This window comes from Rhinatrema bivittatum, chromosome 3, assembly GCF_901001135.1.
Source record: "Rhinatrema bivittatum chromosome 3, aRhiBiv1.1, whole genome shotgun sequence".
Lineage (NCBI taxonomy): Eukaryota > Metazoa > Chordata > Amphibia > Gymnophiona > Rhinatrematidae > Rhinatrema > Rhinatrema bivittatum.
The window spans coordinates 28,855,795-28,883,786 of record NC_042617.1 but is presented as its reverse complement, the minus strand read 5'-3'; the positions used below and the strand labels follow the sequence as shown (position 1 = coordinate 28,883,786).

The 27,992-nt window shown below is 44.6% G+C and overlaps 1 long non-coding RNA gene across 1 annotated transcript; it reads left to right on the top strand.

Moving 5' to 3' along the window:
* Window positions 1–188: 188 nt before the first annotated feature.
* On the top strand, window positions 189–27,992 carry LOC115086747. Its single transcript, XR_003855329.1, has 3 exons — window positions 189–353; window positions 10,742–10,862; window positions 27,759–27,992. It is a non-coding gene; the product is annotated as an uncharacterized LOC115086747 (long non-coding RNA).

Here is a 27,992-nt window from a genome sequence, read left to right as displayed (position 1 = left end):
ATAAATCTCTCTCACATCTCCAGACCTACTAACTGCAATCACAACCGCTTTTGCTACAAATAGTCAGACAGGAATGCAAGTATACAAGGCAGGCTTGCTGTAACCTCCTGATGGGGGGAGGGGGTAATAGTGGCATTTTGAAACTCTTTGGCCGCCTTTTGGCTAGCATTCAAGGGCAGGGCCTGCGCTATGAACTGACGGCGGACCCTTCTTAGCCCTGTTTGACTGAGAACCTGCGTAAAATTGGGGGCGACGTGGTAAGGGTGGAGGGAGTTAACATCCGGTCACCGGATCCCGCCAGGGACATGACGAAGTAACAGCCAAAACAGGAGGATTAAACCTCCCACCAAAAGGTATTTTTATAGTCCCTCGCCTGCAGTAATGTTCAGTTTATTGTGCACTTTCGTTAGTGCAATATGAAAGTCGCTCCGGTGTCGCAGATTACGGCCATTAAGATGGATCTGGAAAGTATTTTTTGTTTGATCACTTTTGGAATCTGGGTTTTATGGGTCGACATTGGGTACATGATTGAAATGGAAAATAAGGGACTGCTTGCAATGAAGCGCTGCTTTCAAGTTTCCGACACCCATTTGGACTTTAGATATTTGTTTGTATTCCCGCCGGGCATGGGGGTAGCTGCAGTTCTCCCTTACGGACACCAGAGGGCAGTAACAGACTGCAGCTGCCGGAGAGCACGGGGGGGGGCCCGGACTGGGCTTTTACCGAGGATAGGAAGAAGCGTGACTTTGGTTTTGTTATCAAGTACAAATGGAAGATTAACTAAAAAGAGGAGTCCCGGTGTCCTCGCTGGAGTGAGATCAGCCAGCCCGCGGCGGCGGCGCAGTTTCCCACCCAGGTCGGCCCTGCCCGTATTTTTGCCTTTTCTCTGTCGCCTTCCCCTCTCCTCCTGCCTCTCTCATTCCCCGCATCCTCCCCTCTGCTTCGGGTTTGCAGAGAATTTGTGTTCTCCCCCCCCCGGGGTCCCTGTGCTCTCCTGCCCCCGGGGCGCTTGAACCTTCATCTGCCCCGGTCTCCGCCGTCTGAGGGTTTCCTGACCCGCAAATAATGACCTCGCTAACAGCACTTACAAGGGTAAAGCGAAGCTCGTCCCCAACATGCGCCTTCTTATCCCGAGTGAGCAGCAGCGTTCAATTCAACACCTAGGGAACCTCGGCCCAGGCTGCTCCTTATGCATGTTTGCCCTTTCCAGGAGAGTAACGTTACTGCGCTCACTCGGCAGGAGCTAATTACCTGTAATTAATTACTTTTCAATACTGTGAGGAGAGAAATCAGTACAGGCGAACCCCCGCCCCCTTCCCTTTAGTTGTCTTTGTCTCCAGCGCCCTCATTAGGGGCCCCTGAGAATTGGATTCTCCTTTTTCTTTATTTTTTTCTCCCATTTACTTTAAGGGGGCGGCCTCCTTCCCCTCCCTCCCAAAATAGAGCCCCCCCCCCAATCTGCGTTATCTCCAGTGCGGGAATTCACAGTCACTTTAGTTACAAACGCATAATAGCAGGGGGGCTACCGATCCTTGCCACGAGCACTGAAACCTTAGGGGTGAATTTTAAAAGTGCTGCCCGCGTAAAAAGACCCACATACGCAGAGCGCGAGAGAGTCGTATTTTAAAACCGCCCAATTACGCGCCTAGGCCAGCAACCAAATGCAGGGGGGGGGGGGAGGGGAGAAGTCGGGGCCTGGCGGGGGCGTTCCTGGACGGGGCCAACAGCTATGCCGCTACGCGCCTAAATCCGTATTTTAAAATCTGGCAGCCGCAGTGGGCTGTTAGCCACGTAGTGGGCTGTTAGCCACTTCTGCTCTTGGTGAGGTGTAAATCTGCAGAAATCTCTTTTTAGGCCTAAAACGACTGGACAAGGAGTCTGGGTAAACTGGGGGGGGGGGGGGGGGAGGGGGTCCTGAATGACCTCGAGATAGACTGGGCAAACTGGTGGACTCATTGGTAAAACCGGGAATATCCTTCACACACGCATGTTTTAAAATCCACTTCCCTGTGCGCGTTAAAGCCGACCAAGTCCTAAGGAAGATACACAAACTACACTTGGTCATGCAACCACTTGAAATTAGGAGCACATGTACGCGGGATGAGTATATTTTAAATCGTCGGCACACAAAGGCACAGACTGTTTAAAATTCCTGCGTATGTGGGCCTGTGCTGTCAGTTGAATACAGAAGAATTACTAGTGTCCCAGTCAGGACCGGCTTTTAGGGGGTGCGACTATGCAGCCGCCTAGGGCACCATGGTCAAGGGGGTGGCACTGCCCCCCCTCCTGCCTGCACCCTTCCATAGGATGCTGCAAGCAGGAGACTCGGGAACATTTCTGTCTAGGTGAAAGGAGGACGCATTATACAGGCAGGGTCGGGTTTCAGGGTGTGCAGCCTGTGCGGCTGCACAGGGCGTCATGCTTGGGAGGGCACTAGCATGCTGCTGCTTCCCCTCCTCCACCCACCCCATGCCCATGTCCTTCCACATTATGTGGGCAGGGGGAAAGAGCTGGACAGAGGGTGGGGAGAGAGAAAAGGGGGATGCTGGGTAGAAGGAGAGAAACAGGGACGCTGTGCTGGAGCCGCCGCCACTACTGAAGGAGGTGCCATTGCTTTGCCAGTTTTCAGCTAACCTAGCTGAAGAGCCACTCCTAAAGTTAGCCCGATAAACTTATCCAGCTAATCTTAAGATCATCAGGGATATTCAGCAGCATACCCGCTCCATTGAATATTCCTGCAAAGTTAGCTGCCTACCTGTGCTAGCCAGCCAGCTTCTGAATATGGACCTTTAAATACCTAGGTTTATATCTCTCCAGTGAACTACAGAAATTGTACATCAGCTAACTTTCCTCTCTACCTAGAAATACTGAAAGTTTAGATTGCTACCTAGTTGTCAGCTGGTGTAAATTTTCCCTATGGCTGCTGGGCAGAATCCATCTATACAATCCATCTAAATTTAAATTAGCGCCTACCCAAAGGTAGGCGCTAATTTCTCCGGGCACTGGGAAAGTGCACAGAAAAGCAGTAAAAACTGCTTTTCTGTGCACCCTCTGACTTAATATCATGACGATGTTAAGTCGGAGGTCCCGAAAGTTAAAAAAAAAAGTAAAAAAAAAATTGAAATCTGACCACGGCTTGAAAACTGGACGCTCAATTTTGCCGGCGTCCGGTTTCCAAGCCCGTGGCTGTCAGCGGGCTCGAGAACCGACGCCGGCAAAATTGAGCGTTGGCTGTCAAACCTCCTGACAGCCGCCACTCCTGTCCAAAAAGAGGCGCTAGGGACGCGCTAGTGTCCCTAGCGCCTCTTTTTGCCGCGGGCCGTCATTTGAATACAGAATTGCGCGACTTTTACTGTATCGGCCCGTTAGATTGTAAGCTCATCAAGGAAGGGATTCGTTGTACCTGAATTCAGATAAGCTGCCTTGAGCTTCCTTTGGAAAGGCAGGCTAAAAAAAATCCAAAGTATTGTTATTAGGGTGAGGCGTTGCATCAGATGTCAGTACCTTTGGCCAAAGACTTCATGCTGGTCTCAGAGTTTGACCATCTGGTTTCAAGATGCTGCAAGAGAAGGCTCTCCCTTTCCAAATCTTATGACCTGCTGAGCTCTGTCTTCATAAATCCCCTTGTAAAACGTTAGCCCGAGGAGTTGCCAGATCTCTCCATGGACGTGCTGCGTAGGAGGGGTTATCAGTGCACCATCAAACTAACTGAAAACATCCTTATAACCCCGCCCCGGTGTGCAAGGCCATAAAGTTATTTGTACTCTTTGGGGCAGGAACCCTGACCAGCTCACGTGCCTCCTCTACTTCCCAAGGTGTGGATTCGCTGGGCTGGGGGAAGAGAGGAGTCTCGCAGGTCCCGATGTGACGGGGGGTGGTTTTCTTACACATTTCCTTGTGTGTTTCCCCTGGGGAGGATGCTGGGCTATGATGTGGGTGCAGCGAGGGCAGAAATAAATACCCTGGAGCCACTTGGCTAGTGCCCAAAATAAAAGGCTTTACTGTTAAGCACTGATGGTGAATGTGACAAAACCCAGACTGCAGCAGCAGCACAGAAATCTCTCTCCGGTTCCTTTACAGCCGCTTCCCTCTCTTGGATTAAGGTAAAGTGGAGCTCCCAGACGGGCAGGGCCTTTAGGATGATCAAAACCCCTTCCAGGCTGATAAACAGAGCAAAGTCTCTGGCACAGAGGGTAAATCCTCTCTTTCTCTCCCCGGGTGGTGACCCCAGTGATGTTTCTTCCTTTACTAATGGTTGGCAGATCTTCAGGACCTCCTTGATCTTACGCAGTCCTTTTAGTGCTCCCTCTGGATCCTCCATGGAAAGGACCCTCCTTGAAACAAAAAAAGTTCTCTTACCTCTAGCAGGAAGGAAGGGGCAGCCAAAAGTCTTCCTCCTGGATCTTCTAACAAATGTGTTCTTTCCCCAAAAAGGAACAGGAACTAACAGCGGCGTCCTCTCCTCACAGCAGGTCACCCCCACTGCTCCAGGGGTGCCTCTTCCCTATCCCCGGGCGGCTCACACGCAGGGCTCCCCAATCCCTACCTGCAAGACAGGCCCAGGTGTCCACTGAGGCTCCTAAAAAAAATCCCTAAACTTAGACCCAGAGGGAAGTCAACCAGACAGGTTGTGTACTGGAAGACGAAATCCCTCCCGACCCTGGTCAGGACCAACAGCCTGGGTTAGCCTGACTTTACTGACTGGGCCTGTAAAACAACAAAAGTTAACTCCTGACCCCTCTGCACTCTGCTGACCCAAAAGCACTGCCTCCCAAGCTGTAGGAAGGGCGTGGTTAGGTTATGTATTGTTTCAAGTGGGCTGGCCACGCCGGACCCCACAGAAGGAGGGGCTGTGTTTAAATGGATCCTCCCTCTCACCTATTCTCTCTCTCTCTCTCTCTCTAGCTGAACCAGGGACTCAACCAGATCCTACTGGTGGTGATGTGACCGGAGGGTCCATCACATACATTACAAACTATAAAATATAATTTATATCCACTCGCCAAGGGCTCACAAGGCCATGTACCACAATTGTGAGGAGGGACACACAAAGGCTCTCTGTTGCATTGTGCATGGGGTCCTGTGTAAAAATATCTCGTTCCTGAAGTCAAGTCAGTCTTTATCTCAATAAATGGATCAAAGGTTCTGTAACTAAAGTGTCTTCTATTATCTATCCTTGCCCAGGCAACAGGGTTATCCATGACGGATAAGCGATACTCATTTTTTATATGTAAAAGCTTGATTATAGCAAAAAAATGCATCGCGACTAGGTTTCTATTTATTTATTTATATTCCACCTTACGGGGCCCTTCCGATCGGATTACGTTCAGGTCCTGGAGGTATTCCCCTATCCACAGAGGGCCTCCTTTGCTAAGCATTTCTCCCATAGACACAGAGTGGGAGAAAAGCCTCAGTAAACCAGGGCCTAAGGTTGTAGCTGATGAATAGGTGGATGTTTAATGCATTATTTATTTAGTAGCTCGGTTTTATAAGCCACTGCTTCCATAAATTGCTTGCAGCCATGCACAGCATAATCCTGCCACCGGGTAAAATAACGTGGAAAAGCCAGATGCGATCATTTGCGAGCCGTGGGTATGGCTATCGCATTCAAGAGGGAGGACGCCCCTCCCCAGAAGTTGGGATGTTTTTATACTTCCTATCCACGCCTCCATTAAGAGTCTCTTCTACTTTCTAAACTAAGGTCTGGCACCACAGGCGCTGGTCTAGATGGTTAAAGGATAACGGTGATGATACCTGACTTTGCTTTCCTTCCAGAAGATGTTCTAGATTTGTGGTCTGAAAGGGAGGGATGGAGTTTACTCTTTACGCTAGACATCTGACCATGTTTGGTGTTAGATGTACGCATAATAACTTAAAATACCACAGTAAGACATGCCACGTGTATGTTGTACTCGTGTATAATTGTTTCAATAAAAATATTTAAAACTGAAGTGACAGTGAGTCCCCATAGCTTTCCTATGACTGCTTACACCTTCAGGATCCTAAAACCGTCTGGTATTCGGTAAAACTGCTATGTCAGATGCAATGAGTCATGACCAAGCAATACACAACCAAGAAGGAGATTTCTCAAGCTGCGATACTTTATCTCAGGGAGGCGCAAGTGTATTTATTTATATTTTACATGTATATGCCACGTTATCCTGGGCTCTAAGCAGCTTACAGTTAGGCACATGCATAACTGCGTACGTCAGGGCAGAGAGATGAATCACAGGTTAAAAAGCAGTGGCTTCAAAACAGTTGTGGATTCCACCACTTAGGACAACAGTTGTATTAACAAACAAACAATCATAAATGAAACTTGTCCTTGAATAATTGTGCTGTCGGCTTTTTCCTAAAACCCTTAATGCTGGTTTCCTTGCGGATTGAAATTGGCAGACGGTTGCACCACGTTGGGACCATAAGTGAGAAGATTCTCTGGTTTCTGCCAGTTTAATTACTTGAAAGTTTGGAATGTCGAGTAAGCATTGTCCTGAGCATCTCGACGTTCTAGCGGCTTGATAGATTTTTAGCAATGAATTAATGATAGCTCATAGCCTTGTGTACCTTCGTAAGAACTTTCAATTTAATTCTCTGTAAAGGGACGTCGGGATGGGCGAAATATGCTCAGCTTTTGAAGTGCCGGACAGTATTCTGGCAGCCGAATTTTGGATAACTTGAAGGGCTTTCAGTGTGTATTTAGGAAAAACCTAAAAAGAATTGCAGTAATCTAATTTTGAGATTATATTAGAGTTTGTAGAATTCTCTTAAAGTTATCAGTTTTCAGGTAGAGCTTAAGTTTGTTTGCACAATATTCATAGCTCCCAAAAAGACCTTTGGACCACCTTTTTTTTTTATTATAACTTTTTATTTATTTATTTCAACAACAAAATCCACAGAGGTAAAAACATCACATTTAATCTCATTTTACCATTACAGCTGTTCAAAGGAGACAATCCTAATAATATCATCTAGTGGATGTTTCCAAGTGACCAACCACGGTATATTAAATTTGACCCACCCAGACATCATACAAACAGCAAATTTCACACTACAGGACTAAGTGAAAAACTGTCCCACAACCCCAAATACTAAAATTAACAAAAATAAAGCATTGGAGCCTACTCATTTCTTCTAACCCAATGGAACCGGTAGGGTGACCGTATCATATCATATTCCTCATCCCTAGAGAGAAATCAAGATGGCGTCCTAGAGGTAGGACCCTAAAACTCTGAGATCCTGGCGGCATTTTTCTTTTTACTAGGGGGAAGAAGCAGAAGGGGGGAGTTCGTTCCCCATCAATCCAACTACCTCCCACTTTACTCAGCAGTCAGTATTGCCATTTTGTTACCTCAGAGTTTCTTGCCTGCAGTCCCAAGTCAGTGCCTCTAGTTACCAGGATGGAGAAGGAAGTCTCTCCCCTGACCCAGGCTGAGGTTTCTCTCAGCCTGGAGCAGAGTAGTATTCTCCCATGGCCTGAGCTTTTGGCTTCTCCCGGAACTGGACTCTCCATTGACGCGGTGAATGCCGATGTGGAAGAGCCTCTAGGGGCTGGAGCAGCTGTTCAGTTCCCAGGTGTGCAGAGGCCCGACTGCAGCTTCCTCATCTGTCGGAGGTGGTCGGGAGGAGTTGCAGGAGATGTCAGGAGATGTTTCCTTGATGCCAGGTTGGCGTAGAAGAGTTTGTAACATCTATAGGGAGCGCCTTTGCTTAGCCTTCCATTTTGTACCTCTGGATCTTAGATGGGCCTCCGTGGGGCAAGAGGTGAGATCTCTTTTGAATCCACTGGAACACTACCTGAACTATGAATAATTAAATATCGAAAAGGCTTGAAGGAACCGAATCTCTTATGAGAGACAATAACGATCGTATTGAAAGAGTGTAGTAATCCATTAAAGATTTCTCTGAGAAACTTTCTGATTGTGAAGGAAACTTAACGTTGGTCTAGTCTAATAATGAAAATCAGCAGAAGGACAATTTTAAATGGCAGTGTAGGCTGAAATTAATGCAAAATAGAACGAGGTTCTAGAATCTGAGAATTTTGAATTTCCCTCGGACCTCTTTGGTCAGTCTAGGAGAGTTGTTCAAGAAATGTATGCTGGAGATTTTAGAAATTGCTCCAGAAGCATTACCACCTCTAAATAAGATCTTTTACCTTCCTCAGAAAAAAAAAAGTATTACTGCTACTGAAATGCAAATTGAAGCTGGGCAAGAGCTTTACTTCTTGGGCCACCTTGTTGGTATCTTTCGTCTTTGAGTCTGATAGAAACTCTGTAATGCGTTTTTTTTTTCTTTAGACATAAGGAATGTTTATTTATGGGCCAAACACATTTTATGTTTCCCAGATGTATTTATTTTATTTATAAAATTCTTATAACCCACAATGGTTTGCAGGAGTAATGAATAAAACATATTCAAGCACAAAACTATATAGCAGGAGAAATAGAAACAGAAACCTAATCTTTTGAAACGCAGGCCAGACGTGAGCAGTTCCTGCAGACGAAGCAGGATGTGCTTCATATTCGTGGTGAATTTTTTTTCTTCGCGTTCCCTGCCAGTGCCTTGGGAAATGTGAAAATGAACATTACTTATTCTCTGACCCTCCACATCTGAGAAAAGCTTCTTGATGCAAACATTGCTCTTGGCGCTGTTAATGCTTCCTCTTAGGATTTGTTATAAATTTCGCTAGCCTCGTTTGTACACCTCTAGGAATGATCCTTTCCTTATGCTTATTTCACTGTTTTATTTTGGCTTCTTTATATTTTCTGATTTTTCCCCAGCTTATTGTGGGCTTAAAAGAGGATTTAGAGAAATTGTAATTTCTATTTATTACTATTTCTATTTGCTGTTACCTATTGTCTTTAACACATATTAATGTATTGTTGTTATCTGTTAAAAGTGAATAACATATTTAAAAAAACCAAAAAACATATTCCACCTAATCAGATAAGTAAGCTCAAGCTTCTCAATCAGAGCTATTTTGTGTATCTGTCTTCTCCAGCAAGCCATCATGAGGGCAGATTTCCATAAAATAGCAACCGTGACATGGAATTTGAATGAGAGCAGTGAATCAAAATTACTCCTAGATTTTGGACTTCTTGAACGAAAGGGACAGTTCAGCCCTGAAAGAGTATTGGGGAGGTAAAATGTGTCAAACTGGTCTTACTGATGAGGTACATAATCTTTGCTTTAGACACATTTTTAAAAAGTTGTGAAACCCCCCTCCCCCCCCACACACACAAGAGACAGAGGTTTGCGCATGCTACCATTTAAGTGAACTGTAGGAGAAAAAAAGGGGGAGGGGGAGAGAACAATGCAGCTGAGTAACATGAGCCGCCAGCCTAGGAAACACAGAATGAGATTGAAAAGGTCGTCAGACCCCTTAGTGTGAAGGTACTTAATTGACCATTGAATAGAATATTCAATGGTCATTTAATATATGGAATATAATTTCCCTCTCTACATTATATTATTTACATTGAATAGATTAGTCAGATATTCAGGTAGGGGATTTGCATGTCACAGCCCCCTGGACATTTGCTGGAAAATTTGTAGGAAATATCACTAAAAAAATCAGAGAATTCAAACTCCTAAATTAAAAAACCATGACTGGAGAAGGGATTTATAAGATAAATGTACTGGAAACAGTCCTAGGAAGCAAACGGATTTTCACCCTGACTACTTACAAGGGTATTCAGACATGTGAGTACCAAGATCCCAGGCAACAGGGGTGTTGGCCAGGCAGGATAAAGGGGCGTGCACTGTGGTCTTGCCTGGAGCATGACCTTTTGACTGAGAGATGGCCCATACAGGGTCAGACAATAGATTTATTTATTTATTTATTTATTTATTTATTTATTTAAGGTTTTTTTATACCGGCATTCATGAACTCGTTCACATCATGTCGGTTTACAGAAAACAGGGGTGCGGATAATACAACCAAAAAACATAAATAACGTGATGAAGAGAAGCAGTTACAATTAACAAGGGCTAATGAACTGGGAATGTAAGAAATAGAAAGAAATAAAATAAATCAAAAGCCAAGCTGAGAGAAGGTGACTTATCCAGGCTGGGTAACAGCACATGAGCTTAGCTGAAACTGCGGAGGGCCAGAACCACTGAGCGCTAAAACAGTCATGAGCCTAGTGGAGCTGTAAACCCAAGCCACAGAAAACTTTCCTACTGAGGGAGGAGAACTGAAGGACAGCAGCAGTCCTGGAGTGGTCCCCCAAAGAGTGAGGGGACCCCAGCAGCAGTCCAGGAGGCAGAGTCTGGTCCCCCAGGAGGGTGTGGACCCCAGCGAAAGACTGAGAGGCAGAATCAGGTCTCTCAGTGGAGCGGAAGGAGATAGATACAATGGGACCCCCACACCCAGGCCAACACTGCCCACTAGCCAGTTGCATCTTTTCACATGGGTGAGACTTGGGATAAAGGGGGAGGATAATGATAACACTTGATTAAGCAGGAACTGAAGAGGCCCCTTCTATTCTATATACTGGTATGCTGTGGGGGCCAACAACCCCAAATTGCCAAATATTAAATGTTCTTGCTACCTTGTAGAAATGTATATAGTTGAGTAGACTGGGACTATTAACCACGAATACAAAGTGTATTGCTTGACATCCTATTAGCAATGTACATAATTATGTAGAAATGTATATACTTGTATAGTCTAATAGACCTGTATATATTTGTACATACTGCTAGCCTTGTTCACAGTCCCATTTGTTTTCCTGGGGTGAAGGGAGGGAAATCCCACCCACCAACGCCTTCTTCCCCAGGTGGAGGCACCAGGCGCCAAGAACATGAGGACCGACGGGAGGTCTCCCACCAGGGCAGTCCCGGACCCAGGAATGCCCCGCGAGGTAAGCAGTCAAGGGGGTGTTACAGTTGGTTATGGCTGAGCCAGATTTTTATTGCAGACAGATACAGTAAAGCGAGATTTATAAATTATATTGGAGATCTAACCCTACCTGATAGCTTGCAAAATGGTCTTATGTAAATGTTAAATAGCACCACAGAAAACGATGAGCCTCGTGGGACTCTTGTTGAAAGAGGAACCCAAGAGGAGAGTAATGAACCAATCCATACTTGCTGGGAATAGTCAGAGAGAAATGAAGAAAACCAATTTATGACAGATCCACTGAATCCAGTTTGGCTAAGACGGGAAAGAAGAATGGCATGGTGAAGATTATCAAAGGCTGCTTGTGAGGCAAAGTCCCTCAAACTATCTTAAGGGCCGGCTACAGAGATCTAGCCGAGTCTTCCTTAAGGATCAGCCCTGCAAGGGATTCTGGGTCCAGGGAGAATCCCTTCAGCCCTGGGCAGGGCCCAGAAGAGTTAGAGAGGCCCCAGGGAGCAGAGAGAGAGAGCTACTGTATGTAAGGACCCGCTATGTTTAAAGGACTGTGCTGTATCTGAAGTAAGGTGAGCTGTATTGTTTGTTTTGATTCCTGAAGTGAAGGTAAGCCGCCATAATTGTTTCTGAGTTTGTTTTCACAGTGAATAAAGTGCGCTTAAGGAACAGCCAGAGCCTGCCTCCTGTTTACTCTGGCTGTTATCAAGCCACTTACCACTCAAGCTACCATGCTGCCGATATGTACAATAGGTAATTAGTAACATTATATAACCCCTCTCTGGATGATATCAACACTAGATCTCAGAAGAAATTCAATATTGGTGTGGAGTCTAAACCCAAATTGAATGGGTCTAAGATGTCATTATCATCCAGAAAGCTCTGAAACTGGCTTAGTGCTATGGCTTTGAAGACCTTGGCAAGAAATAAGATTGAGGATATTGGTTGGTAGAGAGTTGAGTTGGATCAAATGTATGCTTGTTGAGAAGAGGTCTTATGGAGGCCTGTTTTAAAACAGCAGGTAAAGATCCTTCTTGTAGAGATGCTTTTACCAGATGAATAAAAGACTCATCTATGTCATCAATTAATGCTCTGAGAATCACCAAACAAGGATTCAGTGCACAGTTAGACTGAGTCAGGGGAAGGCAGTGCGGCTCGGCACATGCAAGGTGCACGATTGTGCACCCCTTGCGCGTGCCGACCCCTGATTTTATAACTTGCGTGTGCAAGTTATAAAATTGGGCATACATGTGTGCGCACCGGTTAGCGCGCGCATATGTACGCCCATGCGCTGCTTTGAAAATCTACCCCTAAGTTTGTAACTGTGTGAAATAGTTGCTGTGAATTATTTCCGGCAGTCTGAATGGTTTTGTACAGAGATTGGATTTCGCAGTTCTGATCTCATGTAAGAACTATAGGGCTTTCCTCCTTCTTTTAAGTTTAATTATTTTAAGATCTGCAACTTTATTAATAGCATCAGTCAATTAATTATTCCATAATTTTACCACGTTATCAATGATTTTATCCTGCATATTAGAGATGAAAACTAGCAGCACCCATTTGATGCGTAACTTATTCTCGTCTATGAGGCCCCTTTTGGATGACTGAAAACTACAAATGACAGTTACAATCAGAGTTGAAAGCAAAGGGGCATTAAAATCCTGTGTGATGATATTTGTCACTCCAGGACATATCATCACATGGGATTTCAGCTGGATTTCTATGGTCATGCATAATATCACTCAGAAACACTAAATCCAATGTATGATCTGAACAGTGTGTTGGGTCTTTAATCATTTGCTTCCACCGCAATGTAGATATGGCCAAAAGAAAACTTTCACAAGAAGGAGACAAAGGTGTCACATCGACGTGGAAGTTAAAGTCATTGAGCACAATAATGTTATTTAAGTTTAATGCTTAGCGGTGCGTTAATCATGGGAGAGAAGTCATTGTTTAAGATTCCAGGAGGGCAGTAGAAAAGGCAGATACCCCAATGTTTACAATCCATATAAAGTGCTTCATAAGGGGTGATGATATCAATTGATTTAGATGTTAGATCCAGATATTCCTTGAAAACTATCAATAACCTACTTCCCTCTTGATGGACCAGGGTTTTGATACAAGGGTATAACCGTGGGGAGGGGGCGACATAGTTGAGAAGGGAAGTATGTTGTCCATCTGTAATAGCCAGGACCCTGTAACACATAATACATCCAATTGTTCCTCAGCTAAAAAATCATAGTAAGTCTTGATTCTATTTCGTATTGATTGATAAAGCAGATAAATAAGCTGTTATAGGTGATACAGGTACAGATCTTGCACACTTGATTAAATTAGATCTGGGTCTACAACAATTCCTATATCTCTTTTGCACGATTTTATTTTACTGACCATTGCTAATAATCATGGGACTATCAGTAGAAATTGAAAAGAAAAAGTCTGCCACCTACTAATGTCCAAATCAGGATCAAGAACTGTATAAGACTGCGCAACAGGGTCGTACGAAAGGGTGCACAAAGTGGCAATCTTCTGCACAGGGCTCTCGTGCCACCACATCTGAAGGGTTGCATGCACTTCTAGTTACCCCATCACGAAAAGGATGTGGGGGAGCTCAAAAAGGTACAGAGAGGGGCAACCAGGATGGTGAGAGGATAGTGGGCATCTCTCATACAAAGAAAGGCTGAGAAAGAGAAGATGGAGGCGAGGCACGATAGATGTTTACAAGATAACGAATGGAAAAATAAAATCGCAAGCAAGAAATTCTTCATCCTGTCCAAAAATACTGGCACCAGGGTGCATCCAGTGGAATTAGAGGTTAGCAATTTCAGGACGAACACAAGAAAATATTTCTCTAGTTAGCGGGTAGTTAAATTGTAGAATCTGCTGTCACCAAATGTAGTATAGCAAGCAACATGAAGGGTCTAGGCTCGTTCCTAAAAGTCAAAGACATAAACTAGGGATGTGCATTTGTTTCAAACGAATGCTATTTTTGTAATGATTTTTGATTCATTACGAATGGAACAAACCAAAAATAGGCTTACTCAAAAATATCCAATTTTTAGTTCGTTACCATAACAAAGCAAAGTAAAAGGGACTCCCCGAGCCCTCCCCGGAGCTGAAACAGGGTTTCCCCAGCCACCACTTACCCCCTTCTGCGAGGTCTTCAGTGTATAAAGGGGCAGGAGTGACCTCCAGTCACTCCCGTCCCACCAGCTCCTGATACAGAATGGCACCAGAGGCTTCACCCAAAAGTATGGTCATCTAACAAAATGATGCCAGCTGGCCCTAAAAACCTTCACCGGCCATAAAGCAATGGGCTACCTGGCGCCATTTTCTATCAGAAGCCAGCAGGACAGGAGCGACTGGGGATCACGCCTGCCCCTTTCTACATTAAAGAAGACCTCACGGAACGGAGGACTGGGAAGACATGGGGGGGGGGAGCAGAGGGGCCTGGGCTGATGGATGCAGTGGTGGTAGCAGAAAGGGGGGGGCACCCAGGGAGACCCTGTTTCGGTTCTTTTGTTTGTTCTGGGGTTTAAAAAAAAAAAAAAAGAATGTTTATTTCGGTTCAACTAATGAACTGAATCCTGAATTTAAAAAGCCCCTGAAATAATAAAAAAAAAATACAATGAAAGTTTTCCCTGTGCACATCCCTAACATAAACAGATATTAGAGATTGGGTGAGGCTGGGTTGCTGTAGCATTCTGTATCTACAGGGAGATGAACTCTGATCTGGGTCTGGGGCCACTGTCAGAGACGGGATGCTGCTGAGCAAGATGGACCACGGAGCCAACCTTGCTAAACCATTCGTAAGAGCTGCTGCCAGAATGCTCAGCCTTTTCTGAATAAAGCATGGGGTGAGTGAATGCGAGATGTACTTCCATTTTATTTTATATTATTTATTTATTTACAGGTACTTATATACTGCTTACCCGGCTGTGAGTTAGATTGATTTGTATTTTTTTTTTTTAATATAACTAAATTATGCACACGAACAGCAGCTATAGTTGAAGGCTTGACGATTGGCGCTGCTTCTCACGAGTTGTCTATTACTTTGTATCCAACGTATACACAGCGTATTTTCCTGTTATGTTTCCTTGAATTCCATATGACAGCTCTGGCTGGTGTTTGACGAACAGGACAGTGCAAGCCAAAGTCAAAAACCGATCCATGTTGAGTGTAGGGCAGACAACATTAAGGAGGAAGCAAAGCAGCTTAAGTGATGGAGGCCATACATAAGAAACTCCAAAAGGAGAGATGGGAGCAGGCAAATTGGATGTGGGGAGCCTGAGAAGTTTGTTCAGCACGTAGCCAAGAGCATATTCTAAAGCAAAGGTGCTGCCAATGGAAAGCTGCCTGCCAGGGCAGGGTGCCCTTGACTTCCTAGCACACCTTGGAAATGTGGCAGGAGGTTTCTGTGAGGTAAGCTAAGCTCATGCCCTGCTTAGATCTAGGGCTGATTTTTTCACATAGGTAGAAGCTTTGCTGCCTGGACAATAATTTTCTTGAATTCCGCATAAATACATTCTACTGGGCCTTCAACCTTTTCCTTCAGAAGCATGGCGAGTGCTGAAATCTGACCTGGGGTGTCAATGGCTGCTTATCAAAGGAGGCCCTGCTGTATAAGAGCATGCATCGGATCTAATGCACTTCGACCGCTGTAAAACACGTTGGAATCCTGTCTCGTGGGAGGCTCTTGGTCAACCCGTCAACAGAAGTGGACTCTTGTCTTCTAAAAGCTATGCCTCGATTAATCTGTTAGTCTATAAGGTGCCACCAGCCTCTCTGCCCTATTGCTATTCTTCTGAAAATAATAATAATAATTATTATTATTATTATCATCATTTGCACAGTCACTTTCCTGGAATGTAGTTGTATTACTCAATCCCTGAAGCAGTCGGGAGGTGCAGCGCTTCCGGGTCAGATGTGGTTACATAAGTAAGGAAGAAAAGGAAGAGTCTCTTTATTAATAGGAGCTGGGCAGGTAGCATGGTAGGATAAGGTTTGTGAACACCAGGCTCCTCTCTTCCTGTTTTGCTGCAATTAAGTCACTTATTATTCTATTCCTCATCCTGGGAGGACAGTATTAGGTCGCAGGAGGGGCAGCAGGATGTTTGTGGAACAACTCAGAATGCCTTTACTACAGCGGTGAGCCAGTCCCCTGCAGCAATTATATTCTGGGTTAAAAATAAAAGACGAGTTTTGTTTTTTTTAATTTTTTAACACGCTTGCCACGCGTTTGGTATTTGTCATCCTTATTTGCTGGCCTGAGGAGCAGGTTATTGTTTCTCAGAAGCCGAAGCTGGCCTGCAGGGATTTCGGCAGCTGCTGTCCTTAGTTCTGGGTGACTTTTTGTATTAGGATGTAACTGTAAAGCTATCCATGGGCTTTGCATAATTGTAGGAGAGTAAGGATCCCGGTTTTGATGGGCCTGTGTTGCTAGTAGGGCTGTCAACCACCTCTTCTTCCTTTTGGAGATGGTATTCAGGAGTGCCCCAATTTTCACAGTGTGAAAGTACCTGTGGACATTTTCACCTACCTTTATCTGCAGGAATTTTATTTTTTAATGGAAAATAATGTGCGTAGAGTTGAAAATGCAATGTTTCTTCCTCCCCACCCCTGACAACCACACACCTGGGAACATCTCCTCTCCTCTCAACGCCGCTAAAAGCGCATGCATTGTGGAACAATTTTCAGATGGGCAGACTGAAGCGAGTAAATTGCTATGTAGTCGCACACATGGCTTTGAAAATTGCCCTCTTTAGTCATTTTTTAACCCGGCAGCTTTCTTCCTGCCCCTTTTGTCTTCCAGCTCAGAACCACGTGTGAGATCCTGGTGCCATGAGCCTTCACTCTGTTTTCGATCCTCACCTCCCCTCTCAGCAAAGCTTGGACCGGGGCAGGGGGGGGGGGTGGCGACAAACCATCCAACCACTCGGTGTCACTGTTGCACACTTACAGGGACCCCCCAGCCCAGGGAACAGAAGACCTGCTTCTGAGTTTCCTGCCCATGGCATGGTTGCCAGCAGTCATGTTGCTCGATAGGGGATTTTAGGCATGGCGTGCTTTTGACGTGCCTGTGGTTTTATGCTGTGCTGGAAGACGGATCATTCGTTACTGAGGTATGCACCGTCCTGTGTGTTTGGTCTGATTACCTTGCCTCGGCATGATTGGTGCTAAGCATTAGCTATATCCTTGTGACCTATCACCATCCTAGGTACCAAAGACGGGGTGTTGCCATTTTAATCCACTTGGGAACATAAAAACAAAGGTTCAAAATAAAACCAGAAGTTGTAGGTGATACCTTTTTATTGGACTAACTTAACACATCTCTGATGCTGTTGAGAGCAATGTCAGTTCTATACAAAATGACCTGAAGCCTGAAGTTGCCTAAATATACAAGCAAAGGGCTTGTATCTGTTTTCTCACTACTCTGCAAGCACATTTCACTCCTATCCTTTTACCGTAGAATTCTGTACAGCTTTGAAATCAAACACCACCATTGCGATACAAGCCTGTGTATCTCGGCAGTTTCATATTTGCTCATTTTGCGTACTAACCTGATAAAGGAGGTGTAGCCACAGCACCCAGTTTCCTGCAGCAGCTCAGGGGTAGATTCTGCAGCAAGATTTAGAAAATCCGGTGGCACATTTGCATAAATTTGTATTATTTTGCATATTGGTTAATGTCAATTCGTTGTGAATAATAAGAATACTTTTCCAACCTTGCTTGTGTGTCTTTATAATTTATTTTGTTCGTTTGTGGGTTTTATGGGTGGGGAGGATCTCAGGTATTGGTGTGGTGGAGGGAGGAGAGGAAAAGCAGATCTTCGGAATGGAGGAGCTGAGGGTGGGGAGGAGAAGGAGAATAGATCTGGGATAGGGACAGGAGGGAGGATCTGGGATGAGAGAAGCCTTCCAAGGGGGCTCTGCTCAAACAAATGGTAATGGAACTCACGAGAGAGGGTGCGATACTCGATCTGGTGCTCACAAATGGGGATCATGGCTCTAATGTCTGGACAGGTGCCCACCTGAGTACAAATGATCATCAGACAGTATGGTTTGATATCGCAAATAAGATACAAAAAAGTCACACGAAGACCCAAGTTTTGAATTTCAAAAATACGGACTTTGACAAAATGGGAACGTACCTGGAGGAAGAGCTAGAAGACTGGGAGGAAATAGGCGAGGTGGCGTAACAGTGGTCTAAATTTAAAGGAACTGTTACAAAGGCAACAGATCTATATGACAGAAAAGTAAACAAAAGTACAAGGAAAAAGAAACCAATTTGGTTCTCAAAGGAGCAGGCTGCAAAAGTAAAGGTGAAAAGATCAGCATTCAGAAGGTATAAAGGGAACAATAGTTGGTGGAACTGAGGGAGACGAAGAAAGAAATCAGGAAAGCAAAAGGTCAAGCAGAAGAAAGGATTGCCCAAGAGATAAAGACAGGTGACAAAGCATTTTTCAGATATAGAAAAGAGAGAGAGAAAGCCAGAAATGGTATAGTGAAATTGAAAGATGACAAAGAGCAATGTGCCGAGACAGACAAGAAAATGGCGGAAATATTAAACAAATACTTCGGTGTTCACTAAAGAAGACCCTGGAGAAGGACCATTGCTGGTTGACAAGACCATAGAAGAGAATGGGGTAGACTCAACTCCTTTTATTTAATTTATGCATTTTCCAAATACATTTCAAGAAATCACTTGAATTGCAATCAAAGAGACATAAGGAAATACAAGATGAAAAAGGAAAATTTATAGAAAAAAAAAAGAGAACAATAATAATATTGTCTCTGATAATCTAAGTCCTCTATAGCAGGATTCAAGTCCACTACCACAGGAACATTTCTTCCAACCTTTTCAGGAAAGGATCTTGCATATACAGGGAGCAAAATCAAGGTTAACAGAGTAAATTGCTAGAATCATAGGCTCTATCAAGAACAATAGGAGAAGAACTTAACACAGCTGGTACTTTTATCACTCAAGAAAGAGGAAAGTTGGGGATCCAAGATGGCCACACACTAAGGGACGTTGCTCTGTCAACTCCCCTCTTGCCTTAAACATTTTTGCTTTTTAAATCTCTTACCTTTTTTCAATATGGGTAAGAGAAAGGACAAGGCAAAAGTGTACCCAGAAGTTTCCAAAGCTCTGTCTTCAACCAGCCTGATGGATAAACATGTATTCCGGAGCCAAGATCTTTCCTCTGGCTCAGTCTTTGGGTGGCTTGTCGAGCAGTGGTCTGTTGCTGGCCCCCCCAGACCTTGAATCATCTTTAACTCTGGAGCCACACCAAGTCCCTCCACAACCTGACTCCCCTGAGGGTAGCATTGACAGGATTGCTTTGCTCCCATAATTTGGGAAGCTATAGCAAATTTCTCTAATCAAGTTTCTCAGTTTGTTTTACATCAATGCGAGTTATCCAACTCATTTCAAGCGTCACAATTGCTTGAAATGTCATCAAGAGTGGACTCTTAGGAGACCAAGGAGGCAGTTTTGCAGAATTCTGTTGAAAAAATTTTGGTTGGTCATCTGAAAATGTATACCCTAGAAGAGAGAAGGTACAGGGGAGATATGATACATGAGAGGTTTTAATGATGTACAAACATCAAACCTTTTGCGTTGGAAAGAAATCAGTAGAACTAGGAGTCATGAAATGAAACTCCAGGAAGAACATCGTAGAACTTAACGTCAGAAAATATTTCTTCACGGAGATGGTAGTGGATACCTAAAATTCCCTTCCGGAGGATGTGGTGAAGACCAAATAAGTGAAAGAATTCAAAAGGGCATGGGTAAATACTGTGGATCCATGAAAACTAAAGGATGGAAATGAAGAAAAGAAAGCATGGGAGTAACTTGCTAGTGCGGTTATTACCCTTAACCAATGAGCCTTGACGCTGATGACGCAGGCTCCATCATTGCTCTCTGCTTCAATGACAGGGGGAAAAGGTTCACACAGCAACCGAGGAGGGCCCTGACCTTTATGGTCTGGGGAACTGATGCACATTTTAAGGGAAAACCCCACAGGACTGTTTCTACAGCCAAGTCCATAAACGAAACACGTGAAACAGTACTGTCTGAATTTTCAAAAAGGCTCATCATCCGGTAAAACTATTGCTAGCAATAAATTTAAATGAGTTATCCTAAGGCTTGGGGATGACTGCACAGAGCAGCACTTGCTACCCTTGAGAAACATGGGGTAACCTGCACGGTGTGGCAGATACTACCATAAGCTTTCTGGGCAGACTAAATGGACCATTTTGGTCCTTTTCTGTCGTCATTTCTATGTTTCTATGTTTTCTATGAGATCTGGGAATGGAAAAGAAGAAAGAGAGAAAGGAAGAGGGAGGAACCCCTGAGATTAGGGGGCAATGAAAGGGACTGGGAAGAGGGGAGAAGGGAGAGAGAGGGAAGGAAGTTTTGGCATCAAGGGGAAGAGGGAGGAAGAATGAAGGTGGGAGGTTTGGAAATTTGGGGGGGAAGGAGGAAGAGAAGAAAAGGTTCTGAGGTGGGGGAATAGAGACTGAGAGAGGTTCTGGGGAAGATCCATACAGGGGAAGGGGATGTTTTGACCTGCTTTGTACATTGCACAACCCAAAGTCCGACACTGCGGTCCAAGTGGCAGAGGAGGAGGAGGCCCCAACGCCGCTCATATCAGTACCAGGGGCGGAGGCAAAGAGGAATTAGTGGAGAAGTAGATGGAGAAAAGGAACCCCCTGGCCAGCCACTTCCACCCCCCCCCCCCCCCCACCACCATGACCTGGCTCCTGGTTTCGGACGATTCCACTGGGACTGGCCTTTTCATCCCTTGCTGTGGTCACAGAATAGTAAGCTAGCAACAAAAGTCTCAAGTTAGGCCCATAAAATGATTTCATCTACAACTTGTTTGTTGACCTTTATTTACACTCCCAACAATGAGATTCTCCTACATTAAGGTTGGTATTACTGCAAGTTTGGGAGTAACTTTCAAACAGCCCGCAGAGCGGTAACATCTGCGTGCACGTAAGTTCATTTTGAAAAGACTCGGGTCACTGGTCGAGTACACGCAGCTTTTCACCCGCGTAAAGTTACACATCCTTTTTGCAGAGTGTAACATAGGTGCATACATTTACACGGATACTTTTTAAAAGAAAAAAATACTCACACCAGTGCTATCTCCACCCCCCACCCCCTCCCAGAAGGCCCCTCCTCAGTGCATGTAAAGTACAAGGAAAGCACTGAGCCCGGATCAATTGTAGAGCAGGTCTTTACGTGCATAAAACCGGGTTGTATTTATCTACAAGTTTTCTACACCGGTTTTGCTATCAGTAAGAAATTTCAAAACGGCGAACAGAGATAAAAACAAAATCCAATAAGACACAGTAAAGCATAACTATATAAAACAAAATCAACCCTACCAACACACAAAGGAAATAAAATGTAAAAACCCCCCAAAACAATGAAAATAGAAGTATAAAAAATTGAATGCATGAAATGGTTTTGAAAATTACCTCTTTTAAGTGACTCATATTTTGATTGCCAGCCTCCTCCTCGTCTCTGAGTTCTACTTCTCTATCAACCCCGTGTGACAGAGGCACCAAAACATTTGACAGAGATTATGAGCAAAGAGTCACCAGAACTCTGCTTCTTCTTGCTTTGAGAGCAGCTGCATAGGAACTGATGCATAATTACCTTCTGGGTGGGGAGGTCTCTGGCAGGAGATGGAGGAAAGAAAAGGTGGAAGATCTGGATGGCTAAAGAGAGCTAGAGGGGGGGGGGGGTAACGCCCTCTTTCACCTGTGCAAATGGCTTTGAACATTGCCAGTGGGGACAGTGCCCGTGTTGACCGGTGAATGCTCTGCTCTCTTCAGCAGGTCCTCCTGATCCCAGAGGTGCCTGCTTTTGGGTTCTTGGAATAGTAGATTACAAAGCATGTGGGGAGGGTCTTCTATGGATGAAAGATGATGATTATTTAATATCGTGAAAAGAATCCATGCTGGGCTGGGGATGCTTCTTGACCATGCCGTGACTCATGGTGCCGATGCATATTGCTATTATTTATTTCCTGTTTAGAACTGAGCTCCCCAGGGAGTTTCCAGGTTCAGAGGGAGCACAGCCAGGGCCGTCTGTAGTTATTCATAAAAGGCGTAGAATTGCACTCGGCGGAAGAGTTATGCAACAGCTATTGAAAGTTGTGACATGGTGATAATAGGTGAGCGCTTCTCCGATCCGAATAAAGACAACTTCACACAGATGAAACAGGTTTTTAAAAAAACTAATTAGATTTATTATTCATCTTCGTGCAGTGGAAATTACAGGCCGTTACCTTTTTAAAGAGACAGGCACAATGAAATGCTAAGCAGATAGAAGACGTCCTCTACTGATACAAGAACATATATGTGGGCTGCTGAGGGGAGCCCAGGAATTTTTTTTTTTTTTTTTTAAATCTTCAGGGGAGAATTAAAAAAACAAACAAACAGGAATTAGAACAGGTTTTAATCTCTTGGGAAAAGACCAGGGTCAAAGCGCTAATCCTCTTACAGGTGCCAATAAAGGCCCCGTTCCCCTTTCAACCCAGATTTTGGAATTCACCAGCAATACAGCCTCTGCTTCTGCCTTTCAGGTCATTAGGGAAAAAGTAGAATGAGATTGTCAGAATCTCCTCCACGTAAGAAAACAATATAATCCATTGATGCAGTTTTTTTCACTTCCATGTTGACATGTTGGAGAGACTTACCAATTAACAATTCTGCTATTGTGCCTCCTATCCCATGACCTCCCGATTTCCTGAGGAGTCTCTCATCAGGGACTTTGTCAAATGCCTTCTGAAAGTTCAAATACACCATTATCAACCAGATCACCTTTATCTACATGTTTCTCTTTCACTAGGGTTGCCAACTGGCTCCAGATTTTCAGGACAGGCTGATCCAGTCCTGGTTTTACCCCATTGCATGCAGGAACTCGTTCAGATTTCCCTTTTACAGTCCCTAAGAAAAGCAAGACTATAAGTACCTGTGTGCAGGGGAGCAAAACCAGGGCTGGATCGACCTGTCCTGAAAATCTGGAGTCAGTTGGCAACCCTAGGAAAGAGAAACATGCAGATAAAGGTGATCTGGTTGATAATGGTGTATTTGAACTTTCAGAAGGCATTTGACAAAGTCCCTGATGAGAGACTCCTCAGGAAATCGGGAGGTCATGGGATAGGAGGCACAATAGCAGAATTGTTAATTGGTAAGAGGTTAAAAGTCAGGAAACAGAGAGTAAGACTATATGGTCAGTTTTCCAAATGGAAAAATGTCGTTAGCGGTGTGCCCCAGGGGTCTCTACTGGGGCCTGTGCTATTTAATCTATTCATAATTGAACAGTGAGTGAGATCAAATTTGCAGATGACGCAAAATTGTTTAGAGTTGTTAAAACAGCAGCAGATTGTGAAGGACCTTGTGAGACTTAGGAGACTGGGCATCTAAATGGCAGATGCAATTTAATGTGGATAAGTGCCAAGTAATGCATGTAGGGGAAAAATAATCCCAATTACAGGTACACGATGCTGGGTTCCGAGTTGGGAATCAGCACCCAGGATAAGGCCCTCGGAGTCCTTGTGGAGAATACCTTGAGATCTTCGGCTCAGTTTGCGGCAGTGATCAAAAAGGCAAATAGAATTTTAGGGCCTGATTTCAGAATCTTTTACACACTTAAAACTGAGTTTTACCCCTGTAAGTGGGCTTTTGAAAGTTGCTACAATATGTGCCATTGAATTGTCCATAGGATTTACCTGCATACGTTCACGTTACATGTGCAAATGGGCTTTTTAAAATTGCTACGATAGTATGATAGATTTACACTCGTAGCTCTTTTGAAAATGTCCAACCCTGGAATTATCTGGAAAGTAATAGAGAACAAAACTGAGAATCTCATAATGCCTCTGTATTGAGCCATGGTGCTACTGTACCTTGAGTATTGTCTGCAGTTCTGGTCATCTTGTCTCAAAAAAAAAAAAGACATAGCAGACATTGAAAAGGTACAGAGAAGGGCTGCTAAAACGATAAAGGGATGGAGAAAGACTTAAACAGATTAGGGCTCTTCGGTTTTACAAAGAGACGACGGAGAGGGATATGACTGAGGTTTATAAAATCACGAGTGAGAGGGAATGGGTATTTTTACCTTTCCAACCAACACTAGGACTAAGGGCGCTCCAGGAAATTAGAAACCGTAAAACAAATCGTAGGAAGTATTTTTTCACTGAGAGCAAAATCAAGCTGTGGAATCTGTTGCCGGAGGACGTGGTCGAGGCAACTAACACAGTGGGGTTCAAAAGAGGATTGGACGAGTTCCTGAAGGAAAAGGCCATAGAAAGTTATTAGGCAGGAAGACTTGGGAAAGGCCAGCGCTTATCCCAGGGCGTGAAACAGATCAACTATTGGGGGATCTGCTGGGTACCTGTGACCTGGATTGGCCACTGTCGGAGACAGGACGATGGGCTCAACGGACCTTGGTCAGACCCAGCCTGGCCCTTCTTACCTTCTTAAATCTGGAGTTTTAGCTGGTGTTTCTCTCCTCACTCGGGAATCCCTACAGCTGTGGCTGCAGCTGCATCAGCAGCAGAGATCTATTTTTTAATTCGGTGTTTAATCTGTTGTAGAATTATGTTGTATTTTATTTTATTATAAATAGTTTACTTACGGAAAAGATGTCTGTGTCTACGAAAAATTGTAGGAAGCAGAGGGAAATTTTGAAATCTCATTTTTTTTTCCCCCCGGGAAACACCAAAAGCTACCCAGGCAAAGCTTTTCAATATCGACCTCTGTATGTCCCAGGTTGGGGACCACAGAGTTAGATCACTGTAGAAAGGAGAAGCCTATTATACAGCTGGGGCTATAGGAGAGAATGGAAAGGGGAGACCACCAAGGGGGTTAAATCATCCTTCTTTCAGGACAGGAATTGATTATAGATGCTGTTTATTTCACTGTTCTCCATTGGATATAGTATGAGAAATACTAATAATAATGATTGTTTACTTGATGAAGATGTTCATTGTGGTGTCATCATCAATGATGTTTTCAGAGTTGATGGCAGACTATATAGAGTGACTGGCTTATTAATATTAATACTTTTGAAGGTCTCATTATCAGGCTGAAATGTTAGTTAAGTGCAGTGAATATATTTTTCCATATATTTTGAGTGCTTGGCTCCTTTATTGCATTCCAGAGTTTTCCTTGGCGTATACTCGCTTACTCGCGTGTGCCCATAAACGCGCCTATTGCAAGGTGAACAAAGCTATGCCTCACTTTATAAAGTCCATGCATAGCATTTAAAATACTCAAGGCGCGCATTTGCTGACAGCCTTTACACGTGTATCTTACGCGCTCTCACAAGGAGGGAGAAAGAGAGAGAGAGCCTCTGTATAAAGTCAGTCTGACATTCTATATATAGGTACCCTGCAGGGGGGCACTTAGAATCGGGGTGGGGTTTCGGAAGGTGGGTTGGAGTTGGGGGGGGGGGGGGAGTGTTACGGACACACTCAGAGGTATTCATTGTAAAATTGATATCACTAAAGAATTTTAGCCTTTATAAGCAATGAAAAGCCTAACACGAGGAGTTGATTTGTACACTGCAGTCTCTGCTGGCTGCATTGTGCAAATCAACTCCTTTGCATCGTTACGCAGGCAACATACGTGCGTTGCCTTTGCAAAATTCGTGGTTTCGCATGTTAGTCTGGGCCCACCCTCCGGAATGCCCCTGCCTTGCCCATTTTCCGCCCCCCCCTTGTTCTGAACAAGAGCACAGGCATGCATGCACATTCTTCCCGGCTTCTTAGAGCTCGCGCGCAGCCCACGTAAGTGCGTATGTGGTCGTTTGTGCACGACCAACGCTTTTAAAATCTACCTCTTGGATGGTAACTTTTAATAAGGCACGCGGGCGCACATGTGCACACGCTCATCAGCCCACGCTGAGGGGACACAGCCATTTTATAACATGCGTGCGTATATGCGCACGTTACAAAATAGCCTGACTGCGCGCACATGTGTGCGCAAGTTTAAGTGGACGCACACCTATGTGAGCAAATAGCCGCTTCTACTGCAAAAGTGTGTGTGTGTGTGTGTGGGGGGGGGGGGATTTTAGTAGACACGTGTGCCAACACCATTACCAGTTTTCCCAGTTTGTTCCCAGTTTGCCCAGGTAAGGGGTAGGACTTCCAAACCGCTCTAGTTGAAAAGCCTCCCTTCTCCCCGTTAGCCCAACCCTTAAAACCCCGCCGATATATTTATCTTAATTTTATTACTTACATGATCTCCGTAGCAGAAGAAAAGTTACGTGGCAGGCGACCCTGACGTGTGCCTGGGCACTAAGTATTTACGCACTAATTTGAAGTTGAAATCCAGGAACGGCCATGGCCCTGCCCAGACCTTGCCCACGCCCTGCCTCCCCGTTTTTTGGCATTGATTTTTTTTTTTCTTTAGCAAGAGAGTGGTTTCCTGTTTTAGATGTCGATTCTAGGCTGCAAACATTTTTTGCTCTCTGGCTCCATTTCCATTTATATATTGATACCCCTGCTCTATTTCAAACGAAACTCGAGTGGCCTACAACAGTGCAAAATACAGAAAATATATCCAAGTGCATATTAACGGCCCGATTTTAAATGGCCGGCGTGCGTAACAAATGGGGGTTACATTTTAAAAGGGGCCCGGCCGCGCGCATCACCTTTGTTACGCACGCAAGAGTCGGGCCGAAGAAAAAGGGCGGTCCAGGGGGGCGGGGAGGGGCAGGGCTGGTGGCGCCGGTATTGCGGCCATTTTGCTGCTGTGTCGGGGAAGCACGCGCCGGCAGTCGGCTGGCGCACGCAAGTTGCTTCTGCTCCAGAGGAGCAGCAACTTAAAAAGCAAAAAAAAATAACCCAAAGGTACAAACCAGTTAGGGGGTAGGACTCTCTACCTGGATAACATCAAGTTCTCTCTCTCTCTCTCTCGTGGTTATATGTGGGAAATACAACAGGTTTGGCTCCTATCGCAAAGTCTGATAATGTTATCGCACTTTGCACTAACTTAGCTCTTCCCATAGGTAACTAGCACAAATTGCGATAAAATGAATATTTGCATAAACCACACCCCTTTTGCTCTCGCATGCGATACTTACTGCATTTTGATAAATCCAGGCCTTAGCCAGACAGAACTTATCTGGCTAAGTTACAAGGAATAGTCAGTGGCACGACTAAGCTGCTGAATTAAATATACAGTACCACACATATATATATATATCCACGCTTAGCTGTAGAAGACATGCCTGCTCTATGGCGTGTCTAACTTAGACCCTGGTTTACTAAGGCTTTTCTCCGATTCTGCTTCTATGAGAAAATGAGGCCCTTAGCCACATAAACTTATGTGGCTAAGACTGAATGTTGGTAGTTAGCCGCCTAACATAGGGCTAACTCGCTCCGCCCATTACATTGCCACAAGTTATGCCGCTAACGTTTTAGCCACATAAGTGACTTATGCGGGCAAGCGGCAGCTGCCACAGGTAGGCGCATATTAAGCAGCTGCTACTTAGTCACATTAGTTACACTTATCCGGCTGAACACGCTTTGAATATTGACCTCCTTGTCTGCGTCTGCCTTCCTCACCCCCTCATTGCTCCTGAAGGGGGATCACATAGTGCTGCCAGATCTGGAACATGAAATTATCACATGGAATCCTCATATTTTTCAAAAAGCCTATTGTTGAAAAAGATGCGTTACAAACATAGAATGAGACAGAAAGATGCTTTTAAAAAAATGCATCTGACAATCCAGGGCTTTGTGAACAGCAAGTAAAGGTTTCTTCATTCGGTGAGCTGGCCGATGTCAGCGAGGGTTTTTTTTTTTTTCTTTATAAATGTGGGAATGTTCGTTGATATTTGTTTGTTTTGGAGCTGGATAATTTCTGTCGCTGATTTATAGGTCAGGACTGCTGGAGGTTTGACGACGGCCCTTCCAGATGTGTGACAATGTTCATGGTAGGGTGAATTGTTTCCTGTGAAGAAACCAGAAGAGGTGCAATCTTCCTGGATGGCAGGTGGAGGATGTGACATGGCAGAATGAAGTGTCCCCCTGGAGAAGCCCTCGGTGCTAACGCATGGCTCGAGCATCAGCTGCTGCAGTTATTTTATTTTTTTCCTCTAACAGCACTGAGGA